The following is a 27162-nucleotide window of genomic DNA, read 5'->3' as shown; positions in this document are numbered from 1 at the left end:
CATTCTGAATTTATCTCTGTGTCAGGGCTCTAATTATGTTGCTCTTTGCACAGAGTAGGAAGGTATCTTCATAAACTCAGAATTCATGTTTATGGTCATAAGGTTCACAAATGCAGTGTAGTGCAGAAGGTATTTTTTGAAAGCTTTTGAAAGCTGGACTCAGAAATAGGAATTAATTGAGTTAATTGCAAATTACCTTTGGAAGACCACCTATTATATTTATCTTAAAAGCATGTTCCCATGTTGTTGTTTTTATTATTATTATTTTTTATTTAACTAAGAATGTGCCTTAGAAAAGTATTACTCCAAAGGCCACTGTAATATATGCAAATACTTTGCATGATGTGAAAGAATTACTTTCTTATGTCTTTAATCCATGTGGAATCACCGTGCTTTTCCATGTTTTTCGCATTTATCATTCCTGACAAAGGCCCTAGCTCAGTAGAATACTTGAGCTCATGCTTAATTTTAGTCATTCACATAAGCTTTGCTGTTTTGCCCTGCACCCATTGACTCAGTTGCATGAATTAGGGCAGACAGGCAAGCTCTGGTAAGACACCCCACACTGCTGTAGCTGCATATAAGATCTATAGGGCCAGCAGCGCCAGAGATGTTGGGCTGTGCCTTGAAAGACAGCACATCATTGCAACAGCTGGTTTAAGGATACAAGGCTGGAAAGAGTTGTAGGCATTTCTGCCTACAGATCTTGTCTGAACTGAAAGGTAAATGCATGTGGGATAAACTGAGCACCAAATCACACAGGCAAAAATTTGTTACCACTGATGACAGGCTAAATCAGTTCTAGGGTTGGGCCATGTTACTTTTTAAAGATAGATAGGTTCACTTGCTGATTTAAAGCTATTTGTGGTCATGCAACTGTATATATACATTTACTGGATAGAAACAAATTCCAGTTTACTGTTAAAGCTTAAATGTATGTGCTTTGTTGAGTCTGAGCAACTGGTGTAGCATCCATCCTGAGATAGAGAGGCAATTCCTGCTAAAGCACTTTCCTTTTTGTCACTGATGCTAGTGCCAGCGAACTGTGGAAAATTTAGCCCCCAAAGTACTCCATTTCCATGTCTTCGCTGCAAGGCAAGTGAACTCCCCACATAGTTTTATGGTTCTCTTTTTTTTTCTACACAATGTTACCCCAGTTAATGACAGCTGGAGCTGAGTTGTCTTACTTCCCCTTGCAGGCCCACCTGTGTTCAGTCTCAGCACAGGTGCAGGCTTTTCCACTGCTTGCTGTGCAAGGCCCTGAGCACAGACTGGCATCTGCTAAGAGGGAACTCTGTGTTAGCGGATCCCGAAGCTGTGCAAGGAGCACAGAACTCCTAGTGGTGACATTTCACAGAACTGGAATGATTTGCTGTCATTCCAGGTTATTTTACTCTCCAACTTTGAAAAGGGATTTCTTCCTCCACTGTGTATTTGAGTTTATCTTGTAGGGTGGTCTGACAATCTTGTTGGGAAGATTTACCTTCTCGCATAGATGGGTACTGAGATACCAGTGCTGGAAGACTGTGCCATTTTGTGCTTGCTAGCACAGGTTTCTTGACAGAGTTGACATGATAAATGCTGTAACGTGTTGTAATTAACCTGTGTGGTACTGATAACTGCACCAATAGGTAAAGTGTTCAGCAGATTGCAGTTTCCCTGGCTATTAAACTCTAGCACAGTCACCAGAGTTATTCCCAGAAGTTCAAAGTCAGGCTCTGAGTGACCTCCCTCTGTGCTCCAGTGATATCCCCAACCAGAAGAGCCAGAAGACAACTCCTACCTTTAAGAAAAACAAAACACTTTGGCTGTTCAGAGCAGGCTCATTTACAAGCACATGCAAGAGCTTTGCAGTGCTAGTAGTGTGCCAGGTTGGGAACAGATTAATCATGTGCTGGGAACATTTATGTATTAACTGAGTGCCAGAAACAACTCTGAAGCAGCATTTAAGAATCAACATTACCTGAATTGATATTGCATCTGAAGGCAAAAGAATGCAAAGCTTTAGATGACATGCTTTATCCCTTTCCTAAATTTTGCTTTTATGCCCAAGGATTACCTAAAGCATGAACTGAATTTTCACAGAAGAGAATGCCAAACAACAATTTAGACAGAAAAAAAAAAAAATCTCAAAGACTCCCAAGTTCAAGAAGCGTTTTGGCTTAATAACACTCCTTGTGCCTCAAGTCACATGTATTTCTTTCAAATTATTTGTAAGCCAACTCCTCCTGGGTTGTGAGTAGTGCTTTCTGTCTCGTGTCTCTTCAAGGCGCAGCCCTAGAGCAAAGCTTTACCTTTGCATTTCAAACTCAAGAAAGGCAGAAGGTATTTTTGTTGTTAAGTGGGCATGAGATAACATTACTGTAAATTCAGCAAGGATTTTGCTTTCTCTGAAGACAGCTGAACCTAGCTGCAATATTTACCAGGGGGATCATTTGGTGTACAGAGTATACTTGACTGGGGGCCAGAAGTGCTGAGTCCTATTTCTACAGAGCAAAATCTGTCATGCATATGGTGGGTGCCATCACAGATTACATCTCAGGGTGCACTGCACTTACCTTTTTTTCTTTTTTTTTTTCTGTTTGGATTAAGAATTTAATCCAAAGGCGGGTGGGAATTCTTCCAATCATTGTGTTTGTACAACACCCAACACAGGATACAGACCAGAATTCAGACCAGTGTTTTGTGTCGAAGATAATTCACAGCAATATTTATGGTAGCAGGCTCCTCTTTGAAATTATTCCTAGTTATATGCCTAGCTCCAAAATCGTTACCAAGTCTTTAAATATTCAGGTTTTCCTGGCTGCAGGCAGGGGTCAGGTGATTATATGAGAGTCTTCAGATTAAAAAATAAAAAAAATCCAAGTCTCTTTAAAAAAAAAAAAAGAGAGAGAGAGAGAGATTACTCCTTTCTTTTAAATGAAATGCATGTTTAAGTAGCTTCTTAAATCTGGATCTTAGTCCTTAATATCTTTAATTTTCTTGGATTTTTATCTCACAAAAATATATAAAGCTATTATCCCTGGGCTCAGACATTTCATTTTCATTAAATACTGTGTAGCGGAACCTCAGACTTCAAGTCAGATCTGTAGGTCTGCACCTTTTAAAAAAGAAAAAAAAAAAAAAAAAAAGAGAACATATAAAATATTACGATGTTTTTATATATGCAATATGTAACCTAAAATATTTAATAGACCGAAAAAAGCATGATTAGGATTGTCATTTGGGAAAGTATTATGTAGAGGGAAAAAGTGGCTTCATGAGCTGGTCTCACGGAATCAATAGATAACGAACACTATTACACTAAGTGTTATTCCCATTGGGCATCCATGTCAGGTCCTAGGTAACCTACTATGCAAAATTTCTTCATCTTCCTCCAAAAGGCACAGTAGACGGCTTTTGTTCTGTACAGTAAGCCCTCTTCAACACGTTATCTGAAAACCATTTCTTCGTGAGAAATCCTTGCCCTATTCAGTTCACAGCAGACAGGATTTCAGTCTTTATGTTTGGATTCAAAGCAGTGGGGAATTGCATTAAAAATGCCAGCGTGCAGGGCATTCTCATTTGTTAAGCCCATTGATCTATTGGCTTGTAAACCAGCTGTTTCTGGTGATACTGCTCCATCTTCTAATAGCCTCTTTTTGTTGGCTTTTGCAGAATGCTGAGAACAGCTCTGGTTTCCTCCTGTTGTTTTTGGATAGGGAAAAAAGCACTGAAATGTGAACTGAAAACGTTTTGCTCTTTAAAAATAAATATACATGATATACTTTTGTCTCTTCCATTAGATACTGGACTTAGCTCATCTTAGATTCATCATCAGAAGTCATGAGACTGAGATCTTGACCTCTTCTGCCTTGTTGGTAGAGGTAATTAGTGTAAGAGGGGAGCTCTTAGAACTTAGGCTTTTTGGAAGAAGTGACACAGGAGTGGATTCTCTTTTCTTTAAAGGCTTCAAGTCAAGGCAAAATAGCTTTCTCTCTGCGATATTGTCACTCAAGGAAAAAATAGGATTTGATGCAGGAAGTATTACTTCAGATTCTCTGTTACAAAGGAAACCGGGGCACCAAGTATTTGGGCTCCCTTCTGTCCTTAAAATCCATCATTTCTAAGGGTCTCAGTGCTTGCCAGGAGTAGAGGTAATTACTCAGGTGTAATTCTCAGTTCCTTGGAAGTTTCCTTTCCAAGTAATATGGGAATGAGGGAAGCCTTGATCCCCTTGATGCTACTGATCGTTGGGAGCTTGAGCTCTGTAGAGTCATGCACCAACATGCTGCAAGCTTTCTTAAATAGGTATATGTCCTGGGACTGTTGCCTAGTGTTAATGCATTCTTATTAAAAAGCAAATTAAAAAAATAACAAACAGAAATGCCCAGATATTCAATAGTAAAGGAAACCTCTTCTGTAATGTACCTCACATGGAGAATATAAGGGAAATCACTATGTTTATTAGATGCCACCTTCAACATATGCAGTAAAAAGTGGTTGATAATTGCTTCCCATCATAAATTAATCTGGAAATTAAGTATTGAAAGTGCCTAAAACCAAACTGAAAAAACAAAGATCCCACTCTATCCAGGGATCTTGTAAAGAAGTGAAGTATGGTAAGGTGATCAGGAATACTTATCAATACTTAAATTAACAGATTAAATTATGCAATTTAATCTCAAATAAATAAAAATACAAAATGCTGAAACAACAGTAATCATTTTATGAAAATCCCCTTGAAATAAGAACATCAACATAAGGGGAAAAAAACAAAACAAAACAAAACAAAAATTTAAAGCACTGATGCCGATATATAACATTATTTTTTCAAGTAGAGAATGTCTAGATGTGGAATAAAAATGAGAGACATTCACATTTTCAGAGAGGGAATTTAACAGGGAAATTAAAACAATACCATAAGGCAAATGCAGGCATTAATTAATTCTGCTAACAAGAGCACTCTCACTAGGACTGAGCTGACAATTTAATTTTTGCTTAGTTCCTTAGCAAGGGAACCTATATAACAAGCAGATATAAAAACTACATAGCAGATCTCTGTTTCTCTTCAACAGTATTAAAGTTTTCTGCAGCTTTCAGTTATTGAGTTTACTTTCCTGAAGCATTTTTTTTTCCTTTGAATCCGTTGGTACTAGGGTTTTTTAAATCATCTCTAAACTCTTACAAAACAGGTACACAGCTAGCTATCCAAGTCCTCTATCCCTCCGGCATTGTTGTGGCACAGCATGTGCATCCCATGATCCAAATTCAGCTTTTTCCTTCTCTGCCTTCTCAGTTCTGTACCGAGTCAGAGCAGGTTTGTGGGCAAGAGGCACCTTTCTGTAGCAGCACGGGAGGAACCCCAAGGGACAAGAACTGCTGACCCTCGGTCGTGCTTGTATCAAAGGTATCACTACAGGCTGGAGTCTTTACAGACCTAGCGCAGTGGGACTGAAGTGAATACAAATCACCTTTCAGTGGCCAGCCACTCTGTCAGTCATTAATGGCTGCTGCAGGCTACAGCTGATGGGAAGGGAGTCGGAAGGCATGATGGAAATTCTGGCTACAAAAGAGCTAAGGGAAAGCATGATCATGGGAACAGGGAGTGGGGTGGTAAAGCAGGCTGCTGCTTAACTACAGCACTTGGAGTATTTCTTTAGAAATCTTCTAGTTTTCCAGAGCCCAGTGAAAGATGTTACATACAGAGCTGTCTGACAGGTGGGGCTGGGCATTGGCTTGGAGAGATTTCTTCCTGTAACCTATATATCTTACTCACAGTAAATTAGGTTAGATTTAGCAGCGGAGAGTTTCTAACAGGGAAAGGAAGTGATTGATTTGGTCTCATTTAGCTAAGTGTTGTTGTGGTTATTCTGCACTGATCCTGTCCAGGCAAGTGACGTTCCCAAATGCAGTAGTGCATTGTCTGGAGTTCTGCTCCCTTACAGTGGCTGATGAATTGTGGTACCACAAGTAAAATTAAATTTATGTAATAGAGAATGACCTCTGACTGTTTAGTGAATTTTTCCCGTAAAGATATGATGGAAAAAATGAGTGAATTATAACCCCAGAGGACAGATTTCTATTGCTTTGACACTGCCCAGCATTGCTGCTGTTATCACACTGAGTTCTTACTGCCCTCACCTGTGGAACAGGGAGAACATGATAGCTAGCAAAGGCAATCCTGAGATAAAATATTTTGGCACTTTAATTAGCCTTACTGAGTGCTCACTAGCTATAGGTTGTTAACTCTTTTCAAGATAATGTCATGTGGTAGCAAAATGTTTATCTTATCAAGGAAATAAATCGTTCAGCCAGGAGCTGACATCTCCCCAATAGTTGTTTCTTCAGATTTCTTTAAGCTTTGGGAGTCTGCATCTGAATTCATGCTCTACAGGACCAGGCCTAAACTCTGCTTTGGTATAACTTAATCTCTGGTTTGGAGACTTGAATGGCAGATCTCACATTACCTTTTTGTTTGTATACGGATCACTGTGACTTGCAGCTTTGTAGGAATTTACCTGTCTGTCATCTACAAGTGGAGTCAGTTGACAGCTCTTTACTCGGATGTGTAATGTATGTAGCACGCAATCTGCAGCTCCCTCAGCACTGGTATCACTACTGGCAATGCCTTCAGCACAAACCTCCCAGGGCAAATTTGGGGGCCCTGGCCTTTAGGTTTCCCTGAGAACTTTGAAAACATCTCAAAACAAGGGAAAAAGTAATTCTTACCAACCTTGGTTTTCATCCAGGTTTAATCCTGGCATGAATTATGTGTTATCTGTTTTTTCCATCACCCATTTCTAAATGTAACAAGTGGGTGATCAAGAGAAGTGACCTGTCCAAGTGTTGCTGAGGGTAAGGACATTTGCTTTCTGTTGTTGCCAGCAAGTATTTTTGGAGCTGTGGGTGGAGAGAGCACTAAAGGCAGGCTGTCTGGTTTCAAAGAGTTTTCTTAGAAAAGATGTACATATTCTTTTGAAAAGCAAGCAATACATGAACAACTCCTTTTAAAACATGACACTTGTTGCAAGCTTGTGGAAATTTCATAGTAATTTTTCAGGGAACCTTATCTAAAGTCCATACCATGCAGTTGAGCCACATCTATTTCTTTGTGTACTGAGGGGTTGTACAACTTCCCCCACAGCCAAAAAAGAGATGATGACAGTAGATGAATTTCAGCAAAGACATTGTTTTTTTAATCCAGTAGTAAAATTTTAGCAAAGAAATTTCTCAGAGATTTTAGTGTTTCACCAAGGTTTGCTTCATCACAGACAAATATAGCAAAGCCAAAACATAGAATAAGGCACAAGCTTTGCAAAGGGTTCCTTCTTTCTCCCCTCAAAAGACATTTCATGTGAAATGAATAGCATCAGATTTTTAATTATATTATATTTTAGAAGTTTAAATCCCAATGCAGTTGTTTCTAATGCGCTCTGAAAGACAAAAAAAGCTGCCTATGGAGAGCTTGTTGGCTCAGGAGCAGCCTGTAGTTTCATTGCATGGATTCAAATGAATGAATATCAGGAAACTTGGAACATCTGTAGTGTATAGAATACAGGAATAGAAAAGTTAGTGCTCAGTGGCTGATATTCCCAGGGAATAATGTCATAAAAGGCATGCATGAAATTTTCCATGCATCTTAAATATCTTAGCTGGGATTTCTGAAATTGTTGTTGAATTTTCATGGGATTTCTGCTCTAAAAATGCTGTGTCCCCAGAGGAAGGCTATTCCTGTGCTGGTGTATGAACAGTAACTGCTCTGCATTCAAAGGTTTCTTTCCTTCAGTGCAGAAGCAGCAGATATTTTTTTACACCTCTCTCTCTTTTTTTTTTTTTCTTTAATTTGCAACTGTAAATAGTAGCAGATATAAAACCAGATTCAGTTGGATGATTAGATGATGAGAAGAGATCCAATTGAAAGTCCCTGAAAGCACAGTCCTATGGAAAGAGATTTTTCAAAGATTTTTTTGACAGCATTTTCTTCTATGCATAACTGGCGGTGCGTTGTATTTCTTTTATAAAAAGTTGTATTTACTTTTATAAGTGCGTTGTATTTCTTTTATAAAGTACGTTCTTTAGTAAATTTTCATCTAGTTGCTGTCCCTTTCATAAAGAAAGTTTGTTATTGATTTTCATAGATTTTTTTTTTCTTTTTAGGAAGTAAGAATCAGCATTTAGTCTGCTTTCTGTCTTTTCCTTAAACCATTTCAATCTAATGCATCTTCTGGTAGATAATAAGTTAATCACATTGCAAAATCAAACCAAGTCACTCAGATAAAACAAGTGTATGGGACTCCTTCAGGCTGAATCTCTCCTGAGAACAATGCAGGTATGAATGCCAAGGGTCAACACATACATGCAAGGGTAGTAAGTGTAATTTCCGTGGCTGCCCACTTGATATCTCCGTTCCATTCCTTCGAGCAGCATGAAAATCAGATTCCACACTAACGTGCTGATGAACACATTCCGCTTACAGGCACAAGGCACACAGCTAAAGGTCATCCTAGTGGATATATGGAGTGTTCCAAATTTACTGCAAATGTGGTATCTCACAATCACAAGGCATTTCTGAAGAACATGTGATCCTGCTTAGCTAGGACGGCTGTAATTTTAAAACGCACAGGCATAAGGTGCAGAAAGCTGCCCTTGTAAAGGTGGTTGAAAGGCTTAACTGTGGTGTACACTGTGGAGTTAAATGACAGGAAATAAATCATACTCCATATTAACGAATCTTTATTACCAAACTGAACATCAAAAAATGTTTTGATGCCTGCCGGGAAGAAAGAGAATGTTTAAGTCATGAGGATGTTTAAGTGAATCAGTTTGATTCAAACAAAACAAAATAAGAAGGAGGGAAATGCTGTAAAATCCCAATCTTTCTTTCAAAGATCACCAACCCGAGTTTTGTACACTTTTAAATAGAAGAACTAAAAAAAAGAATAAAAATGATTTGCACAGAAGAATTAAAGGATACTCTATTTTTCATCTCTAAAGCCAGACCAGCTGTTGTCTGACTTTTATAAATACACCGTGATTTTCAAAGAAATGAGATGTCAAAGATTTGTTGCCATTTATGTTACATTAAAAAACTGAGTTGGACTTCGAACAGTAGAGGAGTTTGAAGATCTGAACTGATCTTTGACATAGTGAGGAGTGATTAAAATTACATCGTGATAATCATAAATAGTATTCTTTTCCAGCAAGATTCTGTCTGTAGTGGGGAGACAAAAATACATATGTGTTCTGAGATCAACTGTCTGAGTTGCTTTTTCTTCTAAATATATGTTAATGAGAGTGTAAACTGAACTGTAAATTATTAAAGGGCATTTCTTTATTACTGCTTATCAAAATTAACATTAAGTGACCTGTAAATTATTTACTAACTCATTTCCCTTTCCCTTATGAAAAGCTACTTTTCAATTTTGTTCTCACACAGCACAGAATACCAGCATTGGGCAGAAGGCAGGTGAGATGATCCCGTAGTCTGCCCCGAGACTCTCTTGCATTGTCATATCAAATGGGATTGCACTGGCATTTCCTGAGACTTACTGCCTATAAGGTCTGCACACCACTTTGTAAACAAGTCTCCTCAAGAGGTGAAATGAGTCCTCCAGGTTCAGCATCATGCTATTTTTGCATGGATAGAAGGGACAAAAGGACTGATTAAAAATGGATAGATTATACAGTCGTCCCCCAAAATGAGGTCTTACATGGAATACAAAGCATCCATTAGAGATTTCAGGGTTGTCTCTAACCATTCTTGGGTCAGCTCCTAGATAATATAGAGTGGCCTAGAAAGAAAGGAGCAAACAGGATTCGGAACTTATTTTAAATGAGAGGTTTTTTTATTTGTTTTTACTTCTTCTCAAGTTCTACCTTCAGTGTTGTCATTAAGCAAGAAGCTTTTCCTCATCTAAACCTGATCATTCTCCTCCTGTTCTTCCAAGAACTTGAGTTCATATTTATTTGTCCTCTGCTGTTGTTTTGAGTTGTTTCTGAGGTTTCATTCTGGTGATTACAGCATGTTTGTTTGATTTGGCTGTACAACATTAAATATATCTCTCTAGAGGAACAGTATGCTTTTTTGTTGTTGTTGGCATAGATTTTTTTTTCCTTTTAGAATTTATCATTTTTGTGTAGTTAACGCTTATTAGCTGTGAAGAGCTGGGTTTGTTCAAGGAACTTCGTTTTGGAAAGGCATAGTTCCAGCTATAAAGAGATAACAGAATAACCGTTTGAAAGGGAAGAAAAGACTGTGTGTGATCAAAAATTAGTGTTAAGAACAGATTTTTGAGCAACACTGTTAGACTTGCTTGATCAAGGACATTAGGGGGCATTGGAGATCATCCAAGTTCAAAGTTAATATTAGCAAGAGCTTTGATATTGGAAGCAAAACAGTGTGAAGGAGGAGAAAAAAAGGGAAAGAGGGAAAGAGTTGCAAATTCTCTTTTTCTTCATAAGAGATCAAAACAGGGAAAACATAGATCACAACCAATATTTGTTAGAGCACTTTTAATTCAGGAGTGGAGGGTCATACTGGTGTGCAGTAGCTCTTAGGAAGCTGTTCACAAAGATTGCTGGAAAGTACTTTATTTCATCAAGTGTGTATTTATATTTGCTTACTGCAGCCACTACTTTTTGGATGCAGCCTGAATTATACCACCAGTATGTGATGCTAGTGTGAGCTGGTCTTGCCTAGATTCAGCTGACTCTTGGTACACTGAATCTATCCGTTCCTGGGGATTCAGGGAAGACTGCTTGTCTCCAGAGCTGATCAGTTCCTGGAAAAGTTCACAATTTACCATCTTGGCATGAACTTTTCCTCTCTTTAGCTTTCTGTCTGCTGGTAACTGTTTCTCCATCCAAACTATACATAAAATCTATATAAAACTCATTTACACGTTTTCATGCTTTACAATGCCTGAGTGTGGGCAAAAAGGAGCAGACAGATGATGAGTGAATTGTTTTTAACTCTTCGATCAGGGCCACATCTAGCTCGGTCTTTATATGTTGCCTGGCCAAGTGCAGCAGTGATGATCATGTCCAGGACCTTGAAGGATCACCAGAACAAAGGTAGTGGCTGGGCTGGGAGGTGATACAGAAAAACACAGAACTGAGCAGGCAGCTTAGGGAGGTGACAGTTTACAGCAGAAATGGGGAAGTTAAATATGAGGGGAGCAGAGGAAGAGATCACACCACCCAATATATCGTTGTTTTTTCTTTCCCTTTCGTTCCCAGTAAGGGTTTGCCTCCTCTAACCCAAGATCAAGAAGGGAAGAAAAGTCTCTGAATTATAGGGAGGTTCATGATGTTCATCTCTGCTAGTCCACAAACTCCCAGTCCTTTTAGTCATCTGAGGCAGTATTTATTCTGGGGCCAAGTCTCTCTGCTGCAGGATTCTTTAGGAGGCAATTCCCTGTCTTGGAGTCAGCATTTTCCCCACCTTATAAACCACACGCATGCCTTGCTACTGGCAACCTACAGACTAGAGAGACATCCAAAGCTTCCCTCAAGCCTTGGTTTCAAGAATCACAGTGCTGCTGCTGTCCAGACCAACTTTATTTTTCTGTTTGGATCTTGCATTAATTTAAAAGCCACCAACAATCAAAATCAAACTCACCCTCCTCAAATGTGCGTGTGGGCGAGAAACAGAGGGGTGTGAAACGTGTGGCACAACTCCACAGCCCCTTTCCTCCCTGGGTTCATTTTTCCTGACACTACAGCATCACTTCCTGGCCGTACTTGCAAATAAACAATTACTGAAAGAACATGGCTGGACCACACATGTGTATTTTCCACTCTTGTGGAGAAAAGCTGTGTGTTGGCTGGTTGTTATTTATTTTCACAAGAGGCGGTTGGGTTTGTTGTCGTGTCTTCAGGGCACAATCTCTTGAGGTGCTGAGCCTTCTCAGCTTGCAGAGAGGCTGCAGGAGGAATTGAGGATGGGAACCAGCTGTGTCCCACAGGTCTCGGGCCTCAGTTGGCTTTATTACTTCTAAAAGTTTTCCAGTGTTGATATTTGCTGTGTGATCTTGAGGAGTCGATAGAGAAGGGCAGCAGGGGGTCTACCCACGGGGATGAACACTTTTATTAACCCAAGCATGTGATGTTCCTTTAAAACAGGAGTTGTTAAACCATCAGTTAGAAGTATAGCAGATATAGGAAGAGAAGAAAGTAAATTAATACACACTGAGAAACCCAGCCTGTGGGTGCTGGCCCCTAGCTTTGTGCTTGCTTAGGTGCTGCTGACTGCAGCCTATGGGCCAGGGGCTGAGGGCTGTGCTTCATCGGTCACTTTCTGGGTGTTGTTACAGTGGCTGAACAGACTACCACTGCATCCTCACTCCCTCAGTGGTTGAAAGTAATAGTGTATGAACCAGGCCCTCACAGTTTTTGTTGTTGTTTTTGTGGGTTGTCATTTAAAATCTCTGGGGTTTCCTATTCTTCCAGGGGTGCTGGTCTCAATACTACTTGCAGTTATTTTGCAAAACCTCTCTTCCAACCCTGAAGTTGTGCTGTCCCCCTACAGCAACTGAACCTTCAATACCTTCTAACTTTATGAAACGTCTGCCCTTTTCAGGACTGATAAATAACGTTAAAAATCTACCCTTTCTCAAGCTCATCAGAATGCTGCTTTATGACCCTGTCGTTGTGTGATGCCCATGTGTTATTTATGAGTACTTGGCCACCCTTCACCACAGAAATTTAAACACTGTTGAAATTGAAATGCAATTAGCTATGTGGTGCTGCAGAGAGGCAGGAAGAAGACGAGAGCTGTTGCACTGGGTTAGGCAGCTGCTAAGGTCAGAGATGCAAGGCAGAAAATATAAGTCATTGGAAGAAATGGATGGAAAAAAAAAAAAAAAAAAAAAGGAAAAACGTTAGTTGTTTTTTTCACTGGGTCAAGGAAAGCACCTCACTGTACACCGGGTGAATATCTGAGCACGATCCTGAGCATCCCATCATTCCACACCATGTCCAGCTCTTCAGGAACCCATCATCAAGTTGGGGTTTTGGTTCAGTGTTAGCAGGATTGGCCTCCAGCCTTTGAACAAAACACTTTCCTTTTCAGGGGAAAGATAAATGATTAAAAATAGTCCAGTAAAAGCTGGGCCAAAGCAGATGTCTTCTAAACAAATATGCAACTCATTTTCCATCTGCTGGTTTCCAGTCCACGGTTGCTGTGAGACAGAGCAGCATTGCTGTATTTCAGGAGAACCAGGGTGTACATCCCAGGGTGCAGACCTGAAACAAGGCACTTGCACAGTCCATCCATGAACCTGGCATTTTTGTTGGAATAATTTTTGATAGGAATAATACAGGAACTGCTAATATTGATCCTAATGGTTGAGGGGTTTCCTTTGCATTTCTTAAATTTTATATCCGATAAATTCCTCAAACAATTCTTCTGGGCGTCCCATCCCTATGTAAAGGCTAAAATTAAATGACTCAATAGGATAAGTGCTTGATAAAGCAGCTCTGTAATATTTTAGTTGTCTATTTTCATGTCAGTAGCAAGCATAAGGGATGCTAATGTCCCAGACAGGGGGATTTGTAATCACCATTAATGGATATAATTCCCCTCATGGAAAACAATGTAAAGTACCATCATAAGGGCTAGAACACTTTTCTAGTTTTTCTCTTTAATCACAGCAGATTGTGTCTCTTTTGCTAAATTTCTTTGTGCTGTAGAGGAGGTAAATCTAACAAAGAAAAGTGATTTTTAAAACCTTAAGATAAACTCTTGATGGGGCACAATAAAAGAGCAATTCTGAATGTCCCAAGGCACCATCTATATGGATGAGGAAAATGAAACCAAATCATGGCAGCCATTAGCAGTGAGTGAGTATTAAGTGAGTCCTGAATGATGGCAGAATTAGGTAGAGTTTTTATCTTTATCACTTTATCATCACTAAAAGGAGAGATCTCACTGTTCCTTCTATTTTGATGGTAAATCTTGATTAAACAAATATGCAGACAAGCTGCAAAAAAGCAAGTGATTTCAATTGCATGTCATGTCTATTTCATATTCTGTATTCAGAGATCTTAAAGCCTGCTGGAAAGCAGCCAGAGTCATTTTACAGTTGAGAAAACCAGGTCACAGAGAAGTGATGTGATTTGCCAGAGTTCACCCTGCTGCCCCAGTGATCACATCAGGAGAAGTTCTGGTTTAGTTCCACTTCGTGCTGAGACCATTGGGCATCCTTTTTTATAGATCAATGGATAGTACTTGTTCAGAGGTTTTCCTGACATCTTTGTGGTTGTATAACTCAAAATGTTATTTGTGTGTATCTTGTCATCCCTGCCTTCAGTTTTGTCTTAATTAGTGGTACAAATTTACCTGTTTTCATTATTCAAAGCTGAGATGTGCCAAATCTTTACAGATAGGGTCTGCATTTTTATTTTGAGAGAGAAATTCAGCCCATTTCAGGAAGGATGCCTGAATTCAAGCTGACTGTTCCGTAGGGAAACAGATTAAACTTATCTGCTCAAGGAATGTTATGGTCCACATTTTCAGGATCCATTAAAAAGCTAAAGAGCCACAAAATAATTTCTGGATCCAAATGCATATTTTCCGAAGATCATAGTCATTCCAGGCTGGGATTTCAATTCAACAATTTTGTTAAGCATCTTGTTTTAGTGGCAAATAAGGTGAATTTACTTTAAAGCCTAATTTTATTAAGGAGGAATTTAACTTTCTGTAACTGGGTCCGAGCAGCTATGGAAAAAGTACAGTGAAGCAGCTATGAACAAGGTTAACTGCCAAGAGAAGAGAGTGTTTCTGCTGAATCTGATGGGAGCTTGGCATCCCAATCAGACTGTGTTTAACATCATCAATAGACAGTGAGCTGTGAGACTTTTTTAAAAGTCCATGTTGAAGTCTTTCATCAAAACAGAATATCTTATGAAATTTCTTCCCTTTTTTCTTGAGCTCAAGTCAAGCTGTTACCTGCATTCATCTGCATGAGGACCAAGTCCCCTCTGCTGTCAGGTTTGGAAAGGAGTGCCAGCCATTGCTCATCAGGAGGGCTGAGAGAGGATCATTTGCCATGTCCTACTTTTTTTTATTGGTGGTTTATGTTCATAAGAAAGCATTAAGCAAAGCTTGGTTTGACACTCTATAGTTTTAACCAGAAGTCTGTAAGTGTAGTGAGGACCTTGTTTTGTTCCTGGAAGCATTTTTGAGTTGGGAAAAAATGCTCTCCAGGGCTGAATGCCAGGTTACAAATGAAATGTGCTGTAAGAATGGGAACATGCAAAGGACGGACAAGCCTTTAAAAAGTGGATTTAATGTTATTTCTCCTTTCTTTTCAAAATGTGGAAGCAGCTTGTAGTGCTCAGAAGCTGTTAGAATCTGTTTTTCACATCGTTAAAATTTACAGCAGTGAAGATTAATACATTGGTTTGTTTTTTAATGAAGAGAAACTTGGAACTGGATTTGATCATTTACTGCAAACTTCTCTATTTCAGTGCTTTCTTATTTATAGGGGCATGTTTGGAATGTTATACATAGCATTATCTGACTATTAACTCCTACAATAAGATGGATTTGGGGATTAAATAAATTGCGTGCATTCCTTTAAACTGCTTGAGCCAAGAGGGTTAGGAGTGTTAGCTTATCCAGCTGCAGCCATTCCCCCTGCATAGCCCAGTTGCATGTTACAGGGGCTGTAGTGGGTGAGCAGGAGCGAAGAAGCCGCTGGAAGCAGCAATTGCATGTGCAGCTTGAATCACACATCTTCTACTCACCATGTAGGGTAGGTGGCCAAACTGTTCAGCCTTGTACATAATTCAAGAGCAGCAGGCAGAGAGAGGGAACGGTAGCCTCGATTCCTCTCAATGTAAGCTCACTGTTGGGCATATATTTATTGTCCTTTGAGGTAAGTGGGATTTAAACCTGATGTGCTTTGCTTGCTAAGTTGGGGGCTCTATGCCAAGTTATTTTATTTTTATTTATTTGGCATTGCCAGGTTGAAGCCAGCAATATGAACTGGTGCAGTGTCCTAAGGGAAGTGATTATTCCAGGAGCTGTTTGAGGTGTGGCACATTTCTATTATGTGACTGGTCACAGTTATCTCTTTTGGTGCAGAAAGATGGATGTTTTCTCTTTTAGTCAATTGCAATGTAGCAAATACAACTCAGTCACGTGAAAGTGTTGTGTGGAAGTATACAAAGGTATCTAGGACCATAAGTGTCCCAGCCCATGGCAGGTGGGTTTGGAACTGGATGATCTTTAAGGTTCATTCCAACTCAAACCATTCTGTGATTCTATGATATGAGCTGTATGGATTCCAGCAGCCCATTGCATCTGTCTTCCCACCTTCTCTTTTGAAAACCCGTTATGTGTCCAGGACAAAGCCTGCACACGGGGGCTGACATTTTTGGGACCTGATTTTGGCTCCCCTCTCAAGCAGTTTATTGCTATGAACCTTTACCCTGGAAAACAGAGAGTTTTATGAGCCTCATACTGGCTTTGGGCCAAGACTAATCTTTTAGTCAAGCAAGGAGGAATCATGTTTTTAGATCCAAAGATTAAACATTTCCTTCCTGCTGTCACCCCTGTTTCCACTAAGGAGTGTTAATTGCATGAAGAGTCTCTACATTTACAGTCAGATCTGTGCCTTGGAACAAGTTGTCTTCTGTCGACTCCTCTCAAGCTCCCGGTAAAATGTGTTCTTGGGTGATTAGGTCTTAGGCAAACAAACCCTTGACTGATTGATCATTTCCTTGCCTGATGTCTCATACACTTGTTATTCTCCTGTCTGCTGCATATCGTGCACTGGTTCAGTTGGAACCAGTGGGAATCTTCAGTTGGAAAATAAATGAAATTTCTTATCCTTAATTTCCTGATGCATATAGAATGTAAGGTTCAACTTCTTTGTTGCCAGGAGCTGTGTTCATTGAGGCTGATTAGTCAATGAAGAGCTTTAAATCCACTACCTAGTTATAATTTCATCCAGTGATTTGGCTGTGTAAAATGACTGGTGCAGTTACTCAGGTTGGTGTGATCTGGTGGTACCTTTAGGCAGGAATGTTTTTTGTTGTAAAGTGTAATCAGGCAAAAATATATGGTTTATTTTATTGACTCCAAATCAACGTCAACTTAAATTTTATTGTTGAATAAGAATATTAAAAAGTTAATGGGAAAGGAAAAGGAAGAGGGAGAGGGAGGGCAATAAATAGTGAGTAGCTCATTTCCACAGAAATAATAATCAGAGATGTGAATTTTGATAAGAGAGAACTAGCAGAAGAAGGAGAAGGTATCAGGTGAACCTGTCTCTTATGTTAGTAAATGGGTTCTGGCAAAATGAGCAAATAGGAACAGGTGATGCTGTGTTTTTTTTTCCTGCTCTGTCCTGTAAACAGCAATGTGACTGTTTTTTCTGAGATTATCTGTAAAACAGAGCACGCAGGGTACTTGTGACAGCTCATTGGCTCACGTTTGCAAAGAATATAGGACATGCAAAGGCCTGTGTGCCTGTTCTCCATGCAGACCTTACTAGTCTTAGAAACCTCTCCCAGGCAGTGTCACTGGGTAGCAAGTGGTGGGCACAAGGAATCATGCCTAAAGGGCAAAAGGTGGGGAGCAGCAGAACAGAAACAGCAATAAACCTGGAGACTGAGATGGAGCAGAGCAGGGACTGGGGGCACAGCAGGAGGAGCAGTGGACAGAGACCCTCATGAGCCCCGCCAGGCCCTGGCAGCCTAGCTGTGCCCCGGGAGACCATGTGGCTGGCTTGCCTGAGAGGAGCCTGGTGTCAGGGACCCGTGGCAAAGGGTCCACCGAGGCTCGATTGTCCAGGCATCCCAGAAATTAGATGGTGTCACGTAAAGATGCACTTTGTGCTGTTGTACTAGTGCCTTTCATGGGAGAGTAGGAGAGATTGTTGGAACACTGTGTGTTGGAGTAGGCGCATTGCAAGTAAATTACAAACCACGAGAATGTATTTGACAGCAGAGCTTCTGATTTTACGACACATTCATAACACCTTGGAGCACTTAGTACCTTGTTAACCCAATTAGCATATGCTAAAACTGCCAAAGCAATCTGAACAGCTATTAATCACATGCGAAACTATCCAAGATCATTCTTTGTTATTGCTGCAGAGGCAGCTGAGAGTAGCTTGGGAAAGAAGCATCTTTAAATTTCTAAATGCATATGCAGTTGGTCACCATAAAGCCAAAGAATTATGAATCAGAAGCTGATACAATAAAACATGCTGTCATCGTTTGTGTTGCCTTGTAAGCACAGGGAGAGCTATATTACTGTACATGTGGAAGTTGCTTATCCTAAAGGTATAAAAAGAGCTCTGAGTGATTTGTGCTGAGCAATTGCTGATAGTACTGATCCATCCCATAGGCTGTGGAGGTTGTTTCTAGCATGTCTCAGAAAAATGATGCATTAGCAAAACATGACTGCAGCATGCAAGCAAACAGACCAACGCCTATGCTTACACTTGGTATTTGTATTGAGCAACTTCAGATTACGCCCACTGTGAGTCATTTCCAGTCTCTGGGATTCAAGGCTAAAATTAGAGTGCAGTTCAACAGTCAGGTACAGGTAGTCCTTGGCCTCTCTTCCAAGACACCTGTGATAGGTGTTAGTGTAATGGAACCATTTGGCCCTAGCCAGAAGGAATGGGACAAGGGATCTGTGCCACAAACAGGCTATATTAACACATCCATTAGGGAGTTGCTTTCCAATTTCTGTTCAAGTTTCCATAGGATTCTTATCCTAGAAGAATTGTCTGATTTAGAGTAATTAAAAATGATATTGTTCCTAATGATTTATCAATGGTATTTGTGTTTCCTGTATGAAATACAAATTATACAAAAGATTTTGAGAAACCTTCAGAAATCTTACTTGACCTAAAAATGAAAACAGTAAGAGGATCCATAAGTGTCTAATTGTCCCACTTCACCTGTGACTTGGTAAAGAGATTGCAGTTCTCAAAATCTGCAACCTCTCATTTTTAGTTAACACAACTGAACTGTATACCTGGTATATTGACTCCAGGAGTAACAAAGAAACTACAAACAAAGAGGGTGAGTTTTCAATAGATTAAATCAGTAAGTAAAGCCAGTAATGCTAGCATCTGTTTATAGAAAATAAAATTAAACTAGTTTGGTATTTCTTGATGAGGTTTTAATTCAGCTAATAGAGGAAACAGTGTCTCAGTGATAGGCTTTTGTGGGCATTTGATTTGGGCCACGTGATATTTTTACAAACAAAGCAGAACAATAGAAAATAAACAGCATGTATTAAATGGATTGAAACATGGCTAATTGAGAGACGTAGATATAAATAGAATTATTATAGGGCAGGCAAGTTTGTAGAATATCCTGAAGAGATCTGTCCTTACTCTTGTGATAGAAGAAAGTTTTTAACTTAGTTTTCAAAGAAAAAAAGGTTTTCTTTTGTATTTTCCACATCTGCTCATGGAAATTTTCAAGTAAATTGGCAGAAAGCTTCTGATCTCAAAGATGATTTCTGTGGGGTTCCTGGAAGTCAGCATAAGGGTTGGGAGAGAGACAAAGAAACTGCTCTAATTAGGAGAAATGCAGTGGTGTGAGCATGTGCATTGCTAGAGAATAGACAGGGATGAGAAACCTCGTAGATGCTTGAGCCAAAAAAAAACAACTTCCACCACAGCTGGAGACTGACCACACAGTCCAGATCTGTGGGGAGTTGGGCTGCGCTGGTTCTGCTCCACAGGGACTGCTAGTTATCCCTGGGAAACAGAAAGATTAAAAGCACACTGCTAATGCCTGCAGCTGGGTGATCTGACAAGAGCAAAGAGAACAGCCTACTGATCCAAATAGCTTGGTAAGCTTGGCAGAGGTATAAACAGGATGAGCCCTAATACATGCAGATCTGATTGTCATGGAGGGAAGACTGCCAGCCCCAGGTATAGGCACAGAGGTTCGAAATGGGTTTGAGGAGACTGATGATTTCAGCAGATTTGTGGAAGTTTGGCATTGCTAGAAATGTGTTTGTGAAACAAATGGAGTGTTTCTTGCTACAAATACATGGGTTGAAATGTAAGCTTCTGCTTAGTCTCATGAAAAGATGACTGGCACTGTCCCTACTTCCAAGACACAGAAGTGTTACAGGAGAATGAGATGGCCCAAATCAAACACTAGAGAAGAGGCAGAGTTGGAGTTAAAACCAAGATCATCTGTGTCCCAGGCAGCGGCCTTCAGCTAGGTTATTTTAGCTTCCCTATCTGTATGTTCCCATCTTTAAGCGGTAAACCAATCCCTCTGAATATAAAAAAGCACCCTTCTTATATGCAAGTTCATAATAGTTTGTGGCACTCAGCACTCTTGGTGCACATTTATGCACCTTTGCTAACTTTAAGATTTTAATTATTTTGAAAACACATCTGTAATGTCATATACAAGAGCAACAGGGTAACAATAACAATAAAGTTGTGCTGGGTCCCTGGGATAAACTCTTTGGTTTGGGGTTTACAATTTATGTGTTCTGGAACTGGATTATTGCCTCATAAAACAACGCAGCAGCCTTTTCTCATTTAGTTAGCCATCCATTTTTATTAGGGTGCTCTATAGAATGCCTGCAATAATATTATAAAGGTGCAGAAGGTTCATTATTTCACAACAAGAGGCTAGCCAAGACCATTATTATTTTTGCAACAGCTAGGCTTGCTATTGAAATATAGTTTTGATTATAACCTTTTTTTCCCTCCTCTCTCTTTCTCTTTTCTCTCCCAAAACCAGAGATGTGCAATTGTTCCTATTCAGATTGCTTTTCCACTGCCCCACAAACATGTCATTTCCAGTGAAATGGATGGATTATAATGGGAACAGATCAGTGATAATGCATTACTGGAATACAGCCATCCCCAAGAGAGCTTATAATAATATCCAGTCCTCCTAAGCTTTAAAATCTGCAGTTTGGAGACCCTATGGCTCTAATGTGGAGCCTAGCGTTGAATTTTCCCTGCACATACAATTCTTTGATGCTCGATTATTGTTTGGGTTCTCCCCTCCCCAGCAAGTTTCCATGACAACTGCCTTGCATAAAACCCAGCTCTCCGGCAATGCAGCCGCTGCTGCAGAGAGGGGTTCCAGCCTCATAAAAGTTAAAATTGTTGTTCAAAGAAATTACGGAAGATTAATGACTCCGCTCTGAGCACCGCAGAGCAAATTTCTGAAAATGTTGGTAATTAAATAGAAATATGTGCAGGCGTCGTGTTCTCCAAGTCAGAAGTGCTGGCACCTGCTGGGAGTGGCGGAGTTACTGTAAATCTGGATAAAAACATCTGTGGGTATTATTCCTGCATATAGTTTCTTTATGCTAAACAGCTAGGGTGTTTAATTAGCTGGGCTGGTTTTCACTCACCTGTTCCATGGCTGGGAATATTGAACATATCGACAGAGACCTGAGTGGGGCAGGTTGGATGGTCCTGGGCTGGTGCTGGGCACCGTGTTCATGCAGTGTAACAGCCCCATCGGTGCTTCCGTCCCTGCACCAGCCGGTCGTGATTTCCCAGGCACGTTACCAGTTGTAAGGAAGATGAATACAGAGCTGCAAATTGCTTGCGCTGAATCATAAAACAAGGCTTGTTTCATAAGCCCATTAAGCACATGCCCCTAATGTTAAGCATATGCTCTGCTTCGCTTCATAGGAACAGGGTTAGCACTGGCTTGAGGTTAAGCGTATGTTTTTAAGTCCTGCTATGGTTTGAAGGTCTTAGAGTTGTGAACCTCACTGGGACAATGAATAAAATATGTTGATTGTATTTTCAAAAGCGTTAGGTATTTTCATATTCGGTAATAACATCTTTAGTATTACATGCCACATTGTAACCAGCTGTCCTGCAGCAGGATTTAAAATGGTCTTAACAGGATCCAAAGGAAAGGTGTTTTGTCATCCCCAAAGACAACAGTACACGGTTTAGCGTTTGCCTTCACTGAAGGTGAGCAGCGCTCCTCAGGACTGGCTCCAAAATCACATCTGGTCAAGAACACTATATTACAACCTTATGTTACTAAAATCGGGAGAAACGTGTGTACCAGGAAAAAACTAGCTTAGGAAAAAATCTCATGTATTCTAACGGGATAAAAATATTAACTCAAACCAGATGTGTACAGGTTAGTGCCATCTTTGTTCACCACAGCAGACCTTTTGAAACCTCTTTCATACTGGTGCTGTCTGCCACATATTTGTTTGTGCCCATCGAGAAACCTGCAAGCACAAGGAATTCATGAAAAACTCAGAAAGTATCCCCTCTAGCCAGCACATAAGAAATACACACAGGCTGAAAGGGAAAAATAATTCATTTTGGAATCTAAACCTGTTTTTAAATAAGCAGTTTGTATGTTAACTTCCTCAATCAGAGTCTTAGCCATCTGTTTCAGTTAATTGGTTAGCCTTTGGCTGAAACTAAAGCAGTGTCGGAACATGAGGAAGGGGAATCGGTAGGCCTGGAGGGGTCACAGGGCCTGTGCCATGCAATCAAACCAGCATCAGGTCCCCAGGCTCAAATACAGGGGAGAATTTGTATTGTTGGGCATGGTTAAACCCCTGTGGGTCCAGCGTGGCAGTAAGTTTGGGGGGGACCATGGGCGTAATTAAGCATACTTCATTGCTCCTTAGTGGGTTTTGGTTCTGTTCACACAGCCAGGCTGTGGTCCTCTCTGAGGACTTCTAGGTTCTCCCTCGATGCCATGACAATGACAATAATTGAAATTTGGCCCAGTGACTTTGCTAACCTGGCATCTGCAGCCAAGCTGTGCTAGTCTTCTGCCTGCGGTGAGCCGTAGGCGTGGGGCAAACTGTAACAAAAACCTAGGCAGCATTCAGGCTTCTGGGCCAGCCTTTTCCAGTGGGGTTATTTCATGTCAATTGCTGCAAATTAGAGGCATATAAAATTTATAATGTGTGGGTGCCTGTGCACAGAAATATAGTTCCCTCAATATTTACAGAATATAAAACAATCCTCCTTGTTTAAGGCCAGGATGAACATTTCTGTCACATTAGGAAGGAAACCTTATTTCATTCTGCAGCTGCTATTTAAACAGTACGAAATCTCTTTTTAATCTTAGTCAAAGTTCAAAACGAGATGTTTCAGACATCTGCTAACTATTACGGGCCATGCCTGCTAGGGGAGGTAATAAATTACAGCCAAGAATCAAGTGACTTAATAGTGATTTTGTTCTTTGCTTCAAAGTTCATCCTCTTTCAGTGTTATCTGTTCTCCTTTCTGTGGTGGGGTGCAGGAGTGACACCCTCTGCTCTCGTTTAGGGGAGAAGCAACAAAGGACCCAGCTGCTCTGTCCCAGAGCAGAGAAAAATCAAACTCACCCATGAAAATGCAGCCGGTGTGCTATGTGCCAAATAAAAGATGGGTGGTTCTAGCACAACACGGGAGAGAGGGCATTTCGGTTTCCTCCAAAGGGGAGATAACAGATCAGCTTTCTGGTTTGTCATGGAAACCTTTTGTCAGCCCAGTAACAATGACGTCAAGGTGGCAGTGGCACGGAGACGGGGTTAGTTAACAGAGCACACACCTGTTGAACTGCCAGAGGGGAAGGAAGGTATGTCGGCTTTTACATTTTCCATCCCTGATTCTAAACAACTGTGGGTGAACGCCTACAAAGTGTTACCCAAGTCCTGGGGCAGTTTTCCTGAGCTGTGGCAAATTCAGGCTGTGAGCAGGTGGTGCTGGAGCTTGCAGTCAGAGAGAAACCCAGTTAAGAAGCATTTGCTCAGTCGGTGCTGTTCTACAAACCCTCCTGGTCTGAGTATCCTTCTGGAGGGTGAAGACTGCAGACTTGTACTTCTAAAGAAGAGCACTGACCTCCTTCATTGTATTTGCTTTGCTTGGGAGTAAAGGGTTTGCTAGCATTTACCCAAGCAACTTTCTAGAAAGACTTCTATAAAAAGGGAAAAACGAACCTATAGTTATCACACCACATCTGTAGCTGTAGATGTGTAACTATAAGCTGTAACCTATTTTTGGAATTACTGTTTTCCTCCTTTTTTTTTTTTTTTTTTTTTTTTTTCCGTGATGCTTTTGTGTTTAGTGTTGTTGTCTGGCTACATTTTCTATTTTGCAAAGTGAGATTAGGCTACTTTTTCTCTTCATTCAGTGTTGCATTGGTGACTACCTTCCTATTTTGAGTAATTAAAATTAAAAAAAAAAAAAAAAAAAGCTGTAAGAATTTCTTAAAAACAATGTAATTTCTTTTCTCAAGAAAATGTTTTAGCAGAGAAAATAGTCCATTTGTGCTGAACTGTTGATGTGAACTACCAAAATCATGTACCTGGATGATGTGATTGCAGCAGGCCTTCAATCAGTTAAATAATTGCACTATGTCAGTAGCTGACGCAGTTTTTGTTGCTGTGGCTAAAACGTGAATTTACAACAGTTGCATTTCTTAGCAGTATTCACAGTAATTTTGATAAAATTAAAGTGTTCCCTTGTTATTGCTAAACAATAGCCGTTGAATGGATATTTTTCATATCATACAGTTAGTGAGAGGAGAAGAAAAGCCAGTGATATGAATGATTATTTGAATTATATGGGGTTGCAGAATGGAACTGAGGCTGAGAAAATGTCGTAAAATGACATAGGGTGATCAGAAAAGAAAAATGGAGTCAGTCAAAGTAAATGACAGTTACTGTATGGATAGAAACCAAATGTATGTAGTGGAGCCAGAGAACTGTAGAAATGTTTGTAAGACAGACCAGTCTGGGATTGTAATTTTCCAAATAGCCAAGCAATTAAGATAAGTGTTCAACTGATAATCCATGGCGTCGTAATAGAGATGGATGATATAAAAGGACTGCCAAGTTTTTAGGGGGTAGAATAAAGCTCAATGATAAACTTTTTGCTTTCCATAGAAGATGAAATTGTCCTTCATAGGAAAGAAATAAGGTTTACCTATATTAGTACTAATGCTGTTGTGGTGAGAATGTGTAAATATTCCAACAATGTGTACAAAGAACTGTAAATCTCTTTGGCTTCAGTTCGGGAAATGCTGCACACTCCTCTACAATTTTTTCCTACTTCTTTCTGGCAATTTCAAATGTAACAGCCTGACAGAAATGGTTATTTTGTGTGATCTAAAGGCACTGTAGTATCATTTAATTTTATTTGGGCACTTTGTGGCTGGAAGATGAGAAGAAGGCTTTGTAGATGTTCTTGAAATAAGACTCGGAGCTTTTACTAACACTGATAGGGGAACCAAGGCATGGCAAAATGTATGGTCTAGTTTTACAGGTGCCCCTTTTGCCTTCATCACCGATAGCAGTGAGATGTGGCTGGGGTCTCTATAACAAAGTTGCCACATAGTAAATTAGACCTACAGTTTGTGCCTCTTGCATCAAATTCGGCACATTGCAGGTGGAACATAAAATAAGCATTCATAAGGGTATTGAATGTCCTTTTCCCCCTCTACTTTTATTTCAAGCTTTCTGTGCTAAACTCTATTCAAATTCTATCCCAATCCTTTTTTCCTCAATCATTCCCTTTTTTTAAACTCTACTTAGCAGAAAAGTCTTGACTTGACTGCTCAAACTGCCTGATCACTCTTCACTTTTTGAGACCAGCAAACTGTAGGGGGTTTTGAAAACATTCAGGATTTGGCCTTTTTGATTGATATTTACCCTATCCCCCATTAGGCACCAAGAGCAGGTCACTGGAGAGCCCAGGGAAGAGGGGAGTCTCAGAGGGCTGCCACAGGTCCTGCTCCCCATCCCCAAGAGCTCCCCATCCCTCTGGAGTAGGTGCCCCTACTGCCTGCATCCATGGGGATCAACCCCAGCATCCTTGGGCACCAGGACAGGGGAGGAGATGGCTTGCTGCAGCATCTGGGCCATGGCCAAGAGTGGGCCTGCCTCTAAATGCTATTTCCCCAGAATTTCTCTGGTTTCTACAGGGACTTTTCAGATTCCCTTTGCCTTTTTTTTTTTTTTTTTCCCATGCCTCAATGGTGCATCTTAGTGAGGAAAATACCTTTGATACAGGAGAGAGGCAAATTCATTTATCGGCACTGTGGATCAATCCAGGCATTAGTTACAGTACAATATGGAGCAGTGTGATAAAGAGTCCCTTTTTTTTTTTTTTTTTTTTTTTGCTGGAGGGATAAATAGGGGAATCAGAAAGGAAACTGTGCAGTCTGTGATAAATTATGTACATGCTCTTAATAGGGTCACTACTCGCTAAGGCCTTGCGTGCAAACCCTAAGAATGAAAGAAAGATGTTTTACACTGTGTTTTCATCATTTTCTTGTGGAAATTTATCTTTGAAAGAGCCACCAGCCCATAATTACAGTGTTTTGTGTGGTGGTGCCACAGTAAAATCATTTTTCATGCAGTAAAGACTAGGTTCATTCTTTTTTAGTTTAAGCATGTTTTCCTTCCATTTAGAACTCATTCTGGTGACCAGAGCATTTCAGCAGTTGTTTCTTTAGGTTGGATAGGGGTTAATGAGGTTTGGGCAGACAGTTCTGCTACTGTATTGCCTTGGATTGAGGAAATTGCTTACTTATTATTTATCATTATCATTCTTGTCCAAAATGTGCTTGCATTTTATGAAAGGAAACAGATGCTTATGCCAAAAATCTTACGGCAGAGATGAAGGAATAATGAATTAGTGAAACGGGATTTATTAAGAGAACACAATTTTATGAGTGGAAAAGGAGATATTCAGCCAAGGAAACGTCGTGTTGGGTATGTGGTTTAAGTAAGTGCAATTAATATAATGTTAATACCATACGCACACATATGGAAGACAGGCTGTGGGTGTTAAGCGTAGACGTGAATGGCATTTAAGAAAGGTGCAGCAAAGGTTAATCATTTCTTTCTTCATTTTAGAGTTCTCCAATATGCAGTTTGGGAAACATCTCAGAGTGAGTCAAGGTTTCGTATGGGAATTGCTTGGTTTCATTACAGTACTGATCAGCACTGAGGGTCCTTTGTCATCCTAGTTGGTTATTTCTTTTATCTGCTCCTGGGATCCCAGTTTGTCATCTGCCCCTCATCTCTCCAGCCCCAGTTCTGCCACAGTCCTATTCTTTTCCCAAGCCTTCACCCATTCGTGCTCAGGCTCCTGTGTCACTCTCATCTGCAGCTGGGATGCCACGAAATCCCTTGCTATCCCAAGGGAAATAGCAAGTCAGATCCACTGTCCAATTCTTTAGGTTCTC

The 27162-nt window shown here is 40.2% G+C and overlaps 1 protein-coding gene across 3 annotated transcripts in view; it reads left to right on the top strand.

Annotated features, from left to right (window-relative positions):
- The window catches only part of KALRN (kalirin RhoGEF kinase), a 496625-nt gene that overhangs the window by 367287 nt on the left and 102176 nt on the right, over positions 1–27162 (top strand). The gene's annotated exons all lie outside the window — the stretch shown is intronic.

The sequence above is a fragment of the Aythya ferina genome (genome assembly GCF_964211825.1).
Source record: "Aythya ferina genome assembly, chromosome: 6".
In the NCBI taxonomy this organism is placed as follows: domain Eukaryota; kingdom Metazoa; phylum Chordata; class Aves; order Anseriformes; family Anatidae; genus Aythya; species Aythya ferina.
This window is presented reverse-complemented; position numbering and strand designations above follow the sequence as displayed.